At 40.9% G+C, this 14,181-nt stretch overlaps 1 protein-coding gene across 5 annotated transcripts in view; it reads left to right on the top strand.

The window, feature by feature from the left end:
• grik4 (glutamate ionotropic receptor kainate type subunit 4) overlaps nt 1-14,181 on the top strand; it is a 611,856-nt gene that overhangs the window by 152,528 nt on the left and 445,147 nt on the right. For 3 of the 5 annotated variants that reach the window (XM_062961032.1, XM_003222804.4, XM_062961031.1), the window contains one exon: nt 6,673-6,807. The exons of the other annotated variants lie outside the window; for them this stretch is intronic. The gene's annotated coding sequence lies outside the window, so the exon portion shown is untranslated. The remainder of the gene's footprint in view (nt 1-6,672; nt 6,808-14,181) is intronic. 5 annotated transcript variants of the gene reach the window in all.

Below are 14,181 nucleotides of genomic sequence, written 5' to 3'. Positions count from 1 at the left end.
TGGATCATTGATGTCGCCATCCCAGGTGACAGTCGCATTGACGAAAAACAACAGGAAAAACTCAGGACCTCAAGATTGAACTGCAAAGACTCTGGCAGAAACCAGTACAGGTGGTCCCGGTGGTGATGGGCACATTGGGTGTCGTGCCAAAAGATCTCAGCCGGCATTTGGAAACAATAGACATTGACAAAATTACGATCTGCCAACTGCAAAAGGCCACCCTGCTGGGATCTGCACGTATCATCCGAAAATACATCACACAGTCCTAGACACTTGGGAAGTGTTCAACTTGTGATTTTGTGATATGAAATCCAGCATGTCTATCTTGTTTGCTGTGTCATACAATAAAATAATAATAATAATAATAATAATAATAATAATAATAATAATAATAATAATAATAATACTTTATTTATACCCCGCCACCATCTCCCCAATGGGGACTCGGTGTGGCTTACATGGGGCCATGCCCAAAACAATACAATATAAACAGCATATAAAAGACCAACACATCACAACACAATAAGCAATACAATAAATAATAATATCCATTACAAAATAAATCAAGGAAACAATGAAAAACAAGGGCAGACCACATGAACATTAAGTTAAAATTTCTCTCTTGACGTTTCACCCACATCTGTGGCAGGCATCCTCAGAGATTGTGAGAATGCCTGCCACAGATGTGGGCAAAATGTCAATAGAGAAAGCTTCTGGAACATGGCCATACAGTCCAAAAGACTCACAGCAACCCAGAGATTCCAGCCATGAAAGCCTTCGACAGCACAAAGCGTAAATTGGAGAGGAAAAAATTAGGTTTTGAAAATTCCATTTTCCCCACTTTCATGGAGTTTCTCTGCCCTTAACCCTAGCAAATGTGGACGATGATTGACAGTAAAAGAAAACAGAAGTTATTGACATTTGGGGCATGCCAACCGCTAGAGGGAGCGGGAAATCAAGAGTGTCGCTTCTTAGGGAGTAAAAAACAATCTGGAAAAAGAGACAGAGATCTTGTTTGCCTGCATGTCAGTGAGATTCTCATTTTGCTGAGCATCGCTATTTAGTTTTTTCCTAGTTGTTTACGAGTGGTTACTTCTTAGTTTCACTAATGCGCTTCATTATATTGTTCCACTTGATTTCGTTTCAGTCGTGCTTAATAGCCTGCATTGCCAAATGGACATAATGGCTCTCAAGAATTGCAGATATATACTCTTGGAAAGGCAAGCTTAGTCTCTGCCTGGAGTGGAGAAATACTCTAGCTTTATATCTACCGCTTTCCGAAATGCGTTTTGGATTTTGCAATACCCATATTTCCATACCTAATGCCATCTTTTAGAGAGGGGACCCAAACCTAAACATAAAATCCATTTCTTATATTATTTACCTTATCTACATAGCCTGAAATTAAGTCTGTGCTCGGTATTTTAAATAATGTTGTGCAAACGTTGTGTACATTAAAATATGGATTTGGAGTATTTCAGATAATTCTGATCAGGGATGTTCAATCCATATACAGTAGAGTCTTACTTATCCAACATTCGTTCTGGATTATCCAACTCAGTCTGCCTTTTAGTAGTCAATGTTTTTGTAGTCAATCTTTTCAATACATTTTGATGTTTTGGTGCTAAATTCGTAAATACAGTAATTCCTACATAACATTGCTGTGTATTGAACTGCTTTTTCGGTCAAATTTGTTGTAAAATGTGATGTTTTGGTGCTTAATTTGTAAAATCATAACCTAATTTGATGTTTAATAGGCTTTTCATTAAACCCTCCCTATTTTCCAACATATTCACTTATCCATACAGGGTTGCTGTATGCCCATGTCCCATAAGCATTCCCTCCTGACGTTTCACCCCCATCTATGGCAAGCATCCTCAGAGGTTGTGAGGTCTGTTGGAAACTAGGCAAGTGAGGTTTATATATCAGTTGTCTGTTTGAGGCAAGTGTGAATGTTGCAATTATCCACCTTGATTTGCACTGAATAGCATTACAGCTTCAAAGCCTGGCTGCTTCCTGCCTGGGGGAATCCTTTGTTGGGAGGTGTTAGCTGGCCCTGATTGTTTCCTGTCTGGAAATCCTTGTTGTTCTTTATTTACTGTCCTGATTTTAGTTTTTTTTAATACTGGTAGTCAGATTTTATTCATTTTCATTGTTTCCTCCTTTCTGTTGACATTGTCCACATGCTTGTGGATTTCAATGGCTTCTCTGTGTCGTTGTGAGAGTGGTCTAGCATTTCTGTGTTCTCCAATAATATACTGTGTCCAGGTTGTTTCATCAAGAGCTCTGCTATCGTTGACTTCTCTGGCTGAATCAGTCTGTAGTGCCTTTCATGCTCCTTGATTCATGTTTGGGCATTAATGCATTTGGTGGTCCCTATGTAGACTTGTCCACATCTGCATGGTATAAACTAAACTAAAGCATGGCTGGAAATGTCCCTTTTTGTCAATGCTTCGATAGCTATGTGGGGTATGCAATGTGAGAAAAAGAGAACAATAAATTTCCCAAGCCAAGTTGGATTGTGTTCCCTTTGGGACAGTATGTTCTGGACAAAGCTGGATTCCCCATGCTGAGTTTTGATGAATTGGAGCACTATATTCTCCTTTTATTACCTGGCAAGGAGTCGGAGGTGTGGGCAGCAGCCATTCTGTTTGGCTGGGGTAAGGAGGCCCAAGTGTTTTATATGTCCATAAAGAACTAGTTGTCTTTCACTGTTGTTCTGTGCCTTCATCTTCTCCAGCTGCTAGGCATAAATCCAACGGATGGACTTAAAATAATAGAATCTTAGAATCATAGAGTTGAAAGAGACCTCATGGGCCATCCAGTCCAACCCCCTGCCAAGCAGCAGGAAATCACATTCAAAGCACCCCTGATAGATGGCCATCTAGCATCTGCTTAAAAGCCTCCAAAGAAGGATGCTCTTCGGCGTAGAAATGGAGATGAGCAAAACCCCCAGAGTCGGTCACGACTGGACTTAACACCAGGGGAAAACCTTTACCTTTTACATATATATATATATATATATAAAAGCTGTGCCCGGCCTCGCGTTGCTGTGGCTTAGTCTGGTGGTTTGGAAAATAAAGTACAGTAGAGTCTCACTTATCCAACACTCGCTTATCCATTCTGGATTATCCAACGCATTTTTGTAGTCAATGTTTTCAATAAATCATGATATTTTGGTGCTAAATTCGTAAATACAGTAATTACTACATAGCATTATTTCGTATAGAACTACTTTTTCTGTCAAATTTGTTGTATAACCTGATGTTTTGGTACTTAATTTGTAAAATCATAACCTAATTTGACGTTTAATAGGCTTTTCCTTAATCCCTCCTTATTATCCAACATATTTGCTTATCCAACATTCTGCCGGCCCGTTTATGTTGGATAAGTGAGACTTTACTGTAATGAGAATCAGCCAGGCTTTGAAGCTGCAAGGCTATTCATTCCTGTTTATTTGTTTAGGTTATTTTGAGTGGAAGTCATACCTTGGATGTGTTGGTGTATTGTGGCCAAATTTGTTGCCATTTGGTCCAGTGGTTTTGTTGTTAACTCTGTCCTACAAATGTACATTGCATTTATATATACTGTATATAGATATATATGGAAACTTAGCCAGCAAAGGTATGGACTTGTACCTATATATGTATGAGTGTGGATGTGAAAGATAAGTTCTCAACTGATTGTACTTGTGCACTTCTTGTACCAGGCTTGGCAAAAGTCAAGTGTGAATTAGCTCTTCTCAAGAGCCAACAATTGATATTATGGCATTTTGCTTTGAAAGCCAGAAGAGCCTTCCTATTGTCTGTGGCTTGAAACTCATCACTCATTCATAGACCTTATGATTCATTGGGACCTTTTGCAACCAACTGACATATTGTCTTCAGCAATATGTGGATCCTCCTCTTTAGCATATGCTTATACTGGAGTCAATGTTTTCCCAGTTTTTTGTGGTAAAATTAGGTGCCTCAGCTTATATTCGGGTTGGCTTATACTTGAGTACATAGGTACATTCGAGACTTGAAAATCCAGGGATATTAGTCTCCATCCACTGGGGTCCTGGCACCAAAGCCTAGCAGATACAAAGAGCCTGCTGTATTGGGTGGTCTTGAAAAGCAGACCAGAAAACGACTAACCATCATAAGAACAAAGATCAATTTCCCCCTTTGCAGTGGACCTCTCATTAGGAAGTTCGATCCGGTGCGGATAGGTTTCATCCGAAACATGAATCCCCTCTGTTTGCGAGTAGTTTCTTTTCCATCCAACCGCTTTTTAAACAACAAAGAAAGCAGAGGATAGTAAATGACTGTCAGTCGATCCTTTTTTAGCATTTATTGACTGAATGTTGATGAATAGGGGCGCTCGTTATTAATAAAATACCTGCAGTGTTTCTCCTAGTCAGGACTGTGACGGATTTATCCCAGCTTGGCAACCGGCTCCTTCCCATTTGGCAAAAATGGGAAGCACGCAAAGCACGCCAAGTCTTTCTCTTTATTCCCCCTTTTTTGTCTGTGGCGATGATAGCTTCAAATGAAGCCCCGGAGGACATTTGGCGCATGCCGCCTCGTCTGTTTTTGGCACCCGCTTGGCTTCTCGTGGGGTCTCTGTCTCATGGCTGGCCACACCTGGGAGTGAATCACCTATACAAAACCTTTATTTTTTGAAATATCTTTTAATGTGATGACAGGAAGGATTCGGTCATACAGCAGGGCTCAGAAAGTGTATCCAAAGAGCCTTTTGCAAACCTTAGATGTCCTTTTGTGGCCCACAGAGCTCCTCTGGAGTCCCCAAATCCTACCCAAATGTTTTAGTTCTTTTCTGGGCCAATTCCCAGCAAATGTTTCCTTTGACTACAACCCTGAATTGTCCAAAACAACATGTAAATGAAGTTGTTAAAATAGCCCACACCAAGAACCCTCCTATTCCCTCAAATGCGATAAAAATGTCAAATTATTGGGTGATTCATATGTGCTTGGGTGATGTATATATTTAAGAAGACAAAATTACATTTAAAGAGGGGGAATTGTTAATGTGGGATTTGTGTATTGGTAGTGTTTAAATGAAATTTGTGTCTGGCATGTATTGCATACAGGTTGCATCATCCAGAGTATGCTATAGTCTGTAAAGAGTTAATGACTGAGAAGCTATGTTGACCTTGATGTGTGGCTGGAACCTTGGGAGTATCCAGACTCAAGTGTGTTTGTACATTACTGATTGTGTCAGTTGAGATCTTGCTCTGTTCTGAGTTTGTGTCTGCCTAGAGTGAAAGCCAAGCCTGTGTTCGTCTGCAAGTCTGTTTGTTTTGTATAGTAAAACTTTGTATATATTTTTAACATCGTTTCTGATGTCTCTTCGTTCTGCGCTCCATTGACAACATACAACTGCTGCTATGCTGCGAATTACTCTGACACATTTGGGTGCAGCCCATGGGGGATTGCAAGGACGGAAATTGAGCCTTTCGCATTGAACAATTGCTCATCCTACTGCAGCTAAGCTTGTAATAAGGCAGAAGCTAGATCTATTCTGTCAAAGAATAGTTGAGTTGAGTTACAGACAGTCCCCAAGTTATAAACATCTGACTTAGAAACAAGTTAAGAACAGGGGTGAAACAACAGAAAGTGGGAGAAATTAAGCGCTCAGAAGTGAAATCCACTCCTGAAAGAGTTATTATCATGGGAAAAGTTATCTCAACTGAAGCTTTATCTCTAATCCTTGTTTCAACAACAAGCCAAATTATTCAAAATCCAATTATTACAGAAACAGAAAGTGAGGTGAAATCTTCTGAACATGGGAACAGACAGTAAAGTAAACACCATGGATAGCATGGGGAAAGGTAAAGGTCTTCACCCTTCCCCATGCTATCCCAAACACGTGTATATATGTATGTATGTATATATATAAATGGGCCTCCGGTAGCACAGTGAATTAAAGCGCTGAGCTGCTGAACTTGCGGAACAAAAGGTCACAGGTTCAAATCTGGAGAGTGGAATGAGCGCCTGCTGTTAGCCCCAGCTTCTGCCAACCTAGCAGTTCGAAAACATGCAAATGTGAGTAGATCAATAGGTACTGCTCCGGTGGGAAGGTAACAGGGCTCCATGGAGTCATGCTGGTCACATGACCTTGGAGGTGTCGGGGTGAGCTCCCACTGTTCGCCCCAGTTTCTGCCAACCTAGCAGTTCAAAAACATGCAAATGTGAATAGATCAATAGGTACTCCTCAGGTGGGAAGGTAACAGGGCTCCATGCAGTCATGCTGGCCACATGACCTTGGAGGTGTCGGGGTGAGCTCTCGCTGTTAGCCCCAGCTTCTGCCAACCTAGCAGTTCGAAAACATGCAAATGTGAGTAGACCAATAGGTACTGCTCCAAAGGGAAGGTAACAGCACTCCATGTAATCATGCCGGCCACATAACCTTGGAGGGGTCTATGGACAATGCTGGCTCTTGGGCTTAGAAATAGAGATGAGCACCAACCCTCACAGTCGGACACAACTGGACTTAACGTCAGGGGAAACCTTTACTTTTACTTATGTATGTATATGTGTGTGTATATATATATATACAAAAAGTATATATATATACAGGGCAATTATATAGAAGTAATCCTCCGCAGTAGCATTCATCTGCATAGTAGAACTTCAGAACTTGATATTTAAAGCAATCCTCCTCTTACAGATGTCCGCCTGTGTGTGTTTTACGACTTCCAAGCTGGCAGTGAGGTTTTGCTGGACTCCTTTGATGAGGTCAGGCCAAGCGTTTCATGGAACGTGTTAACAATCCTGCGAAGTGCATGGTGTCCAAGAAGGAGCGGTAAGTCCCTGACGGTGCGCTCTTTCACATGTCGATGCTTCTCCATTACACTTCTGATGCCTCACACTCGAGCGCTGCAGTCCCACCGGTGTTGACTCTTGGAGCACAGTTCCTGACAGATTTATGGCCTAACAGTTCCGGGATTAATAGCCCCATAACAAAGGTGTGATTCACTCTCATTCACTAATGGGCTCCGGTGAATCCAGGGGACTCATTTGGAGAAAGTCATCTTCCCGTGTCAGGCCTGTGCTCAAGTATTTTCTGTTTCACATCCTCCTTTTAATGTGCGTATAAAGTGGTCATGTCGGTCCGTTTCATGGACATGATAGTTCCTCCTGGCTGAAATCTCTGAATCCTGAGCATATGTGTTTTAAATGCATTATGGCAGTAGTTTCCAAACTGTGTTCCGGGCAACCTTATTAGTAGATGCTTGGAGATGCCTCCATGACACAAAGCTTGGGATGACTTTCTCCCAGGAATATGCAGTTATGTGGGTGACTGCAATATTGTTACTACAGTAGAGTCTCACTTATCCAACACTCGCTTATCCAACATTCTGGATTATCCAACGCATTTTTGTAGTCAATGTTTTCAATACATCATGATATTTTGGTGCTAATTTCGTAAATACAGTAATTACAACATAACATGACTGCATATTGAACTACTTTTTCTGTCAAATTTGTTGTATAACATGATGTTTTGGTGCTTAATTTGTAAAATCATAACCTAATTTGATGCTTAATAGGCTTTTCCTTAATCCCTCCTTATTATCCAACATATTCACTTATCCAACGTTCTGCTGGCCCGTTTATGTTGGATATATCACGATATATTGAAAACATTGACTACAAAAATGGCTTGGATAATCCAGAAGCTTGGATAAGCGAGGCTTGGATTAGTGAGACTCTACTGTACTTGTATTATTTTTTAAATTGTTGTATGGTTCTGTTTTTATTATGTGTATTATATTGTGTTTTTATCATGTTGGAAACCACCCTGAGGAGATAGGGCAGTATATAAATAAAGATGATGATGATGAGGATGATGAGGATGATTATTATTATTATTATTGACACAAAGACATAGCAAATGAGATATGTATGAACACTTCCCAAGTGTTTAGGACTGTGTGATATTATTATTATTATTATTATTATTATTATTATTATTATTATTATTATTATTATTATTTTATGACACAGCAAACAAGATAGATATGCTGGATTTTGTATCACAAAACCACAAGTCGAACACTTCCCAAGTGTCTAGGACTGTGTGATGTATTTTCGGATGATGCGCACAGATCCCAGTCGGGTGGCCTTTTGCAGTTGGCAGATTGTAATTTTGTCAATGTCTATTGTTTCCAAATGCTGGCTGAGATCTTTTGGCACGGCAACCAATGTGCCGATCACCACTGGGACCGCCTGTACTAGTTTCTGCCAGAGTCTTTGAGCTTTTCATTTGAGACCTCACTTGCTACATTTTTAGAATGAGGGCTGAGTTTAACCATTGTTTTAATTTCCTGTGCTATTATTCATGCTCTGCTTTAATTGTAAGCCTCGCTGAGTGAGTCCCATTCTTGGGAGAGAGGCAGGATAGAGATCAATTAAATAATTAAATGAATGTCATTTGCAAATGCCGGTAGCAAGGATTTTTGGTGCTGCCTTCAGGATCCACTCGCCTCTATCTGTGTGTGTTGTTCTCCATCCTTGAGTGTGGATGTGGGTGCGCCCCGTGTCTAGTGCTCATTCATGTATAAAAACATTTGCATATAAAGAGCATTGCCAAAGGGCTCTATGGCTTGTGCAGCTGCTGTGATGGATTTTTCTCATGTGGTCATGTCTCCCGCGGGGCTCATACTTTTCTCCTGTACAACTTTAACCCTCCAAAATGAACAAACTCCCACTTCATTTTGAAATCCTTGGAGGATAGACCATATTGTCGGTAAATGTCCTGTATGGCAATCTGCTGAGAAACTTTGACTCTTAACTAATACAGGTTGAGCATCTCTTCTTTGGAATTCCAGAACAGATAATATGGGACACCTATTGTTAGATTTACAGATGATTTGCAAGAGATCAACAAAAGCTTCTGACTACTGTTTGTCGAACGGAAGCAATACAAGAGGCTGCAGCTTTGAGCACATTGCCATCCTATATTTATCACCAAGTTCTATAAGTTACAGTGTTTATCCCATCTGTAACCCAGGGCCTTATTATTGTTAAAATAATCATCATTAAATATTTCAATCCTGTGTTTGGGGAACTCGGAGCAGCCTGCATGAAAAATCAATAGAATCCAATTAAGAATTAAAACAATAAAACAATGTAAATAGACTAAAAATATGTATATTCACTAAAACATGTTGATAAGTGAATCATTATCGTTTATTTATGGAGCGCCGTCACTGTATACGGGTGCTTTCCAAGTAAAAGAATAACAAAATTGTTTCCTGCCTTCAGGCTTCCATGCTAATTAAGACATGACTCAAAAGGAAAAGGGGAGAAAAACGTAGACAGGAATGAAATCCGGCAGACACGGCCTCTGCATCTGGACCTAGGCCTGGTGGAAATGTGACTTCTTCTTCTCTCCTTCATGGCCAGAGAAAGGCTAGGCAGTTGGGATGGAAGCAGGTCTTTCACCTGGGTCTAGGTAAGATGGAGCTCCATCTGCTTCTTCTTATCTTTCTCCAAGGTCAGGGCATTGGCAATTGGGATGGTGAGAGGACCTTCCATCTGCTTCTGGACCTGGGCATGATACAGCTCTGTCAGCCTCTTCTTCTCTCCTTCCAAGACCAGGGCAGTGGCAGTTGGGGTGGAGAGAGGACCTTCTATCTACTTCCAAGTCTAGGCATAATGGAGCAGTAGCTGTCTCTTTTTCTGAAGCCAGAGCAGTGGCAGTTGGGATGGATGGAGGACGTTCCATCTGCTTCTGGATTTGACATGATAGAGCTCTGTCTGCTTTATCTTCTCTCCTTCCAAGATCAGGACAGTGGCAGCTGGGATGGAGAGAGACCCTTCCATCTGATTTTAAGGCTGAGCATAATGGAACAATACCCGTTTCTTCTTCTGAGATTAGAGCAGTGGTAGTTGGGATGGATGGAATGCCTTTCATCTGCTTCTAGATGTAAACATGATAGAGCTCTGTCTGCTTTTTCTTTTCTGCTTCCAAGACCAGGGCAGTGGCAGTTAGGATGGATGGAGGGCCTTTCATCTGCTTCTGGGTCTTGGTAAGATGGAGCTCTGTCTGCCTCTTCTTCTCTCCTTCCAAGACCAGGACAGTGGCAGTTGGGGTGGAGAGAGAACCTTCTATCTACTTATAAGTCTAGGCATAATGGAGCAGTAGCTGTTTCTTCTTTTGAGGCCAGGCCAATGGCAGTTGGGATGGATGGAGGACCTTCCATCTGCTTCTGGATGTAGACATGATAGAGCTCTGTCTGCTTTGTCTTCTCTCCTTCCGAGACCAGGACAGTGGCAGTTGGGGTGGAGAGAGGACCTTCTATCTACTTCTAAATCTAGGCATAATGGAGAAGTAGCTGTTTCTTTTTCTGAGGCCAGGGCAGTGGCAGTTGGGATAGATGGAGCACCTTCCATCTGCTTCTGGCTGTAGATATGATAGAGCTCTGTCTGCTTTTTCTTCTCTCCTTCCAAGACCAGGACAGTGGCAGTTGGGGTGGAGGGAGGACCTTCTATCTACTTCTAAGTCTAGGCATAATGGAACAGTAGCTGTTTCTTCTTCTGAGGTCAGAGCAGTGGCAGTTGGGATGGATGGAGGACCTTCCATCTGCTTCTGGATGTAGACATGATAGAGCTCTGTCTGCCTCATCTTCTCTCCTTCCAAGACCAGGACAGTGGCAGTTGGGGTGGAGGGAGGACCTTCTATCTACTTCTAAGTCTAGGCATAATGGAACAGTAGCTGTTTCTTCTTCTGAGGTCAGAGCAGTGGCAGTTGGGATGGATGGAGGACCTTCCATCTGCTTCTGGATGTAGACATGATAGAGCTCTGTCTGCCTCATCTTCTCTCCTTCCAAGACCAGGACAGTGGCAGTTGGGGTGGAGAGAGGGCCTTCTATCTACTTCTGAAGCTGGGCATAATGGAGCAGTACCCGTTTCTTCTTCTAAGGCCAGGGCAATCGCAGTTGGGATGGATGGATGACCTTCCATCTAAATCTGAGCCTAGGCATGATGGATCTATGCCTGCCTCTTCTCCTGTACAAGTGAAAACCTAATTATTCTAAACTTGTTTATACTCTGTACTTAAATGCCTCCAAGTGGAGGATATTTCACAATTCTGGTGCCACAGATGAATAACTCTTCCCCACATCTAACTTTCCGTGGGATACAGAGGCGAGTGCATTGTGTATTATGCTGAGGAGTACAGCACAATTTGTTAGTACTGTAGTTAAAACGCGGACACACTTCTAATTGCCTGCACTCAAAGGTCTTCACCTATGAAATATGAATAACGGACGATTGGTTCTGATCAGGTATTTCTGCTCACTAATTTCAGAGTCTTGGAAGGGCCACATGGCTGAGTTCACTCCAAGTCGGATTTGTACTAGGATGCGCTGTATATTTTTAGTAAATTGCTCCTATGACACAATAGATAATTGGCTTCTTTTTGAACCCTTTTGCATTTAGCTCCAGTTTTTTGTACCTGAGTTTATTTCATGGACCTTGGATTTCTATAAAAAGATAGCACATCCCACACATATGAACTCTGCCCACAGCTAGTCTAGTTTCATATTTGAGCAGTAATCTATATATATAAAAGGATAAAAACATTTCGGCCTAGGACAAAACAACAAAACTACACATCCCAGAAACACTAAACTTGGCAGCACAACCCCTCATCCATGCCTCTACGTTCATACAACAAACAGCTCCAGCTACTCCAGAAAACAGCCAGGCTTTGAGGCTGCAAGGCTATTCACTGCAATTCCACCTGGCCAACAAAGGATTCCCATAAGCCACAGCAACGTGTGGCCGGGCAAGGCTAGTTGCATATAAGTATGTGAGAGTCTGTTTTGAGATGTAAACACTGTGTATGATACATGGTCAGAAACATCTAAACAGACCAACGGGTTCCTTTGCAGCCGAGTTACTCTGTGTGCTTTTGAGGCCCAGGGACATGCTTTCCCAATGCTGCTCACGTCGGTTTGATCATAATAATTCCTTTTTAAAAAAATGATACTACGTTGTAGATACTTATCATTTGCCCAGCAAGACACCATCTTTCGGCCTATCTCCTACCGCTGGGAACAGCTTTTTATCACGGCTTTTTTAGCCTTCTACTCCATATGCACCCAAACATTTTCACAGAATCATTATTGAAATATTCCTAGGGTTTTTTTTATTAGCACTGTTAAAGGAAAGGAAATTAAACCACAAATACTTATCATAAAGTGACAACAGAGGGAGTCTGAACGTGACCCGCACAGACCAGTACATTCCCAGGATTACATTTCCTCATCATTGTGCTGTTTCTCTGCCACACAGAGATCTGTCTAAACAGCAGGAAACATTTTGCTGATCCTATCTGTCTCTTTTGAAATATATATATATATATATATATATATATATATATATATATATATGGAATCATGCAGCTCTACTGAAGTCATTGGATGCCAACTTTCATCATTCTTCATCATTGGCTTAGGCATCTAGATAGCATGGTTTCCACCATGGTAATGGAAGGATAATATCGTGCAACCAATGCAGCTTTGAGATTGTTGTCGTAGAAATAATCTAAGCACCTATTCCAGGTGCTTTTACAGATGTTCATAGATCTCATAGTAAGACACTCCCCCCATCCCACCCATGTATCTGTAAGAGATACATTCTAAGATATCTCAAATTGTGTCTGATAGGGAACCCTATATGGACACCTCAAATTGTGACTAATAGTGAACCCTATGTTGATACCTCTAATTGTCATGGCTAATAGTGATCCCTATATGGACACCCCAAATTGCCATGGCTAATAGTAAACTCTATGTTGATACCCCAAATTGCTGTGGCTAATAGTGATCCCTATATGGCTAATAATGATCCCTATATGGACACCCCAAATTGCCGTGGCTAATAGTGATCCCTATATGGACACTCCAAATTGCCATGACTAATAGTGAACCCTATATGGACACCCCAATAGTGATCCCTATATGGACACCCCAAATTGCCGTGGCTAATAGTGAACCCTATATGGACACCCCAATAGTGATCCCTATATGGACACCCCAAATTGCCGTGGCTAATAGTGAACCCTATATGGACACCCCAATAGTGATCCCTATATGGACACCCCAAATTGCCATGGCTAATAGTGAACCCTGTATGGACACCCCAATAGTGATCCCTATATGGACACCCCAAATTGCCGTGGCTAATAGTGATCCATATATATGTGTGTGTATATATATATATACATACACACACACATACACATATATATACAATATAATTTACAATAATATATAATAATTATAACATATTGTATATACATATAATATTCATAATATTATATTGCAATATGATATAATACTAATAATGCAATATAATAATATTAATTATATATTATATTTTACATGTAATAATATTACAATATAGTGATACAGTACAATATAGTAATTTATTACCAGTATTGTATTATGCCAATAATATAATATTGTATGTAAACTTAATTTGTAAGCCACTCTGAGTCCCCTTCGGGGTGAGAAGGGCGGGATATAAATGTAGCAAATAAATAAATAAATAAATAAAATATATGGACACCCCAAATTGCCGTGGCTAATAGTGAACCCTATATGGATACCCCAAATTGCAATGGATAATACTAAAGCCTATCTGGATACCCCAAATTGTCGTGGCTAATTGTGAACCATATATGGACACCTCAAATTGTGGATAATAGGGAATCCTGTATGGATACCTCAAATTGTGGATGATAGTGAGCCCTATATTTTTACTATCTGTGTAAGAAATGTTCCTGGACTTAATGTGGGTAACAAAAATTGTGGATAATAGCAAACTCTATTGAATGGACACCTTCCAGTGGAAGCACAGCGTAGTGTCATAATGGAAGTCCTAGAAAATGCTTAGATGGGACACCTATGGAGGCATCACTAGGTCCAACTTTGAGAAGAAGCATATGATAGTGTCTTGATGGAGGAGCTAGGAAATAACCTGAAAAGTCATATTTTGACAGATGTGAATATATGAAGCCATGGATACTGATCCTGCAGATGTGGGTCATACTGTACTATCTTGGAGAAAGCCAACAGATAAGAGTATGATAGCATCCTCCATCATCATTGAACAGTGCCCTTGGAAAACAATAGAATGGGAGTCACAAAAATGGTCAGATGAG

Source organism: Anolis carolinensis, unplaced genomic scaffold, assembly GCF_035594765.1.
Source record: "Anolis carolinensis isolate JA03-04 unplaced genomic scaffold, rAnoCar3.1.pri scaffold_8, whole genome shotgun sequence".
NCBI lineage: Eukaryota > Metazoa > Chordata > Lepidosauria > Squamata > Dactyloidae > Anolis > Anolis carolinensis.
Note: the sequence above shows the minus strand (reverse complement) of the source record. Positions and strands in the feature narration are given on the sequence as shown.